This window comes from Ursus arctos, unplaced genomic scaffold (assembly GCF_023065955.2).
Source record: "Ursus arctos isolate Adak ecotype North America unplaced genomic scaffold, UrsArc2.0 scaffold_3, whole genome shotgun sequence".
NCBI classification, from domain to species: domain Eukaryota; kingdom Metazoa; phylum Chordata; class Mammalia; order Carnivora; family Ursidae; genus Ursus; species Ursus arctos.
In genome coordinates this window covers 61,820,238-61,823,095 of record NW_026622985.1, presented here as the reverse complement: position 1 = coordinate 61,823,095, position 2,858 = coordinate 61,820,238, and positions in this window count along the sequence as shown.

The window sequence follows — 2,858 nt, the reverse complement described above, 5'->3', positions numbered from 1 at the left end:
ATCCCTCTGTTAGCACTTTGTACCTATTTGTGACATAGCCGGCATGGGAGGCATTCATTTGCCTGCCTGCCCTCCGCACTGGCCAGTACCCAGAATTTGTGTTCCTGTGGGTCTCTCTTCCCCTGGGACTCTGCCCAGCACGTGGCATTGAGTGTGTGCTCTGCCAGTGCCGGTTTGTTTGACTTGAGTGGAAGCCCCTCTGGATAACAATCACCGGGACACCACATCCCCGGGCTTTGGTATTCTTCTATTTAATGTTTACAACATTTCAGGAAATATACATGTTTTCTCCCATAAAGACATAGGAAGTCAGACTGTTCCTTGTTGTGATGACTTGGGGAGGGCAGGACAGCAGCAAAGAACACACAGCCAGCTGCACCTCTTCATGAGCCTGGGGAAGTGGCTTGCCTCTCCCTCCCAGCTCCCTGGCCCTCTGCAGGGCCTGCAGGTTCCTGAGGACCAGGTTCCTCAACACGCTGCTCAGACCTAGGCCCGTCAGGACACCTGCTTCCCGAGGAGAGCCCTCAAAGCCCTGAGGGTTTAGTGTCCAGTGTGATGGGCTCATCTGAGAGCAGAGTCCTCACCTGTGTGCGAGGAAGCCAGGGAGAACCAGGGCCTCTCATTTTGGGGCAAGATGTGCTGATTCTTTCTAAGCAGGACACAATTTGGTTTTAATCCTTATTCTAGGTGGATGCCTTGAAAAAAATATATACTCATTTCCTTACTTTGGAAAAAGAGGTATAGGTAGAGGATAGTGAATAGAATTGGACCCCTTTAAAATTTCACTTTGGTTTATCTAAAGAGTCAACAAGATTTCTGAAATAAAAATCCTACACACATACGCATTAATTGGGTACATATTAAGGTATAACATAGTAAACATATTTAACTCAATTAAGGTATAACAGTAAGTTTAATTACTGTAATAGTAAGTTTAATTAAATAACACAGTACATCAATGTCAAGTCTACAGTTTGATAATTTTAGTGTAAGTAATCGCTTGTGTAACTTTCACCCAGATGGAGATACCCTGGAATTTCCAGAAGTTTGCCTTATGCCTCTTCCCAATTTCTTCCCCCAGCCCCAAGGTAACTACTAGTCTGATTTCCATTTATAGGTGGTATGAAATATTTAGACTTGAACATAGTTTTCTCCAGAAAGTCCCTTGTCCTCTGCAATTGTCTTGTTTCATAGCCAGAAACACATCTTGTGGGTTTTACAGCTTTTGTTATTAAGAACCATGTTGCCTTTTCACAACTGTAGGAGTAAGTGGTGTTTTGTAGTGTTGGGATTTGAGTGTTCTTTCCAGATTTTGTTTGATTATATCTAAGTTACTGTTTATCTGGTCTCTTGGGAATGCCGGCATTCAAGGTTTTTATGTAGATTATTCAGCTAGATAATCCTAGTTAAAAATAATATAAGCCGCTCTTTTCCATAATAGGTTTTAATATTAAAACTTATTTGTTTAATTTATTTATTCCTTAAAAGATTGAAGATAACTTAAAGAGAAAAATAAATGGTGTGGAAACAAAAATAAAAAATAGATGTGAAAAGAGAAAGAAAGAAAAGCAGGGCAGAGAGTGGACCAAGAGCATTCAAAATTACAAGTATCACTTGGGGGTTCTTAATATTTGGATTTTCTAATCATAAAGTTGATTGCATTAACTTATTTAATTATAAACTATCAGTCATCTAGATAATTGAAGCTTGTCTTAAATGGACAGATTACTTAGATAAAATATTCTTATAGAAGTAGGCCAAAGTTTCTCCATGAAGATTCTGAGATGGAAAGTATTCATAAGGGCATTGATTCCACCTTCCAATGAATTGTTGGAAAAGACAAAGTGATACCTACTTTGGGCACAATTATCCTGCCTAACAAAATGCCAATGGGTCCCTTTTCACTACTTGTTGACAAAATCTACTTTAAATCTGGAAATATCTCTAAAGTAGAATTTCTCATAGGATGATTTTTGAGATTCTTCCTACTTGGAAATGCTGCTCTCAGTCCTGTTGGTTGGTGGGAACAGGTACCATAAGAGACTATGTCTGTCATCCCTACCAGGCTATCCAGCCCCCCCCCCCCCAATAGTGTTTGGTATGTAACAGGCCTCAGGAAACACTGTTGGATGTTGGATGAAGGAATGATCCTTATTCCTTGCACACAAGAGGAGCTAGGAATGATCTGTCCCAGCACATGGCTCTCCTCCCTTGCCTGCCCTGAGAGGTCTGATAAGAGCATTCTCATTAGCCTGAACACATCTGTTCACATCTGTTACTAAGTGTGTGAACATACTTCCCATTTTGTTTTTATCACAGAATGTAGTACATCAGACAGACTTCTTATGACATAAGTGCTGTTGCCTTAAGTTATGGGGGAAAAAAGCCTATTTTTCAAAATACTAAAGACCCGTCTATGAAATCTATAGAAACTAAACCTCACTTGGTTAATTTAGTTGCTATAATGAAAAGCCCTCAAACTTTGTGTGAACGTCCTGTCATCAGGGTAAAAAAGATCTTATGGTTAAATCAAATTGTGGTTGATATGGAGACATTGAACATGGGTTCACTTTTGTGACTACATTAATGAATATTCAACCTTGCAGAGGAAACGTCTACTTCAAATCCTTGCCTCCCCAACACACACATTTTGTCATAACATAGATCATGGTCAAAATCATGTCTCTTCATCCACCCCTATCAAATAAAGATAAAACTCTGCTCTCATTGTTGAATCTCCATTTTAAGTAAAGAGAAGGTAGAGTGCAATTTCTGTTGGGGGCTGTGTCATATCGTCCACTCCTCCACTCTGCAAGCTCTTAGCGTTCTCGTTGTGCAGTAACACAAGTCTCCTGTAG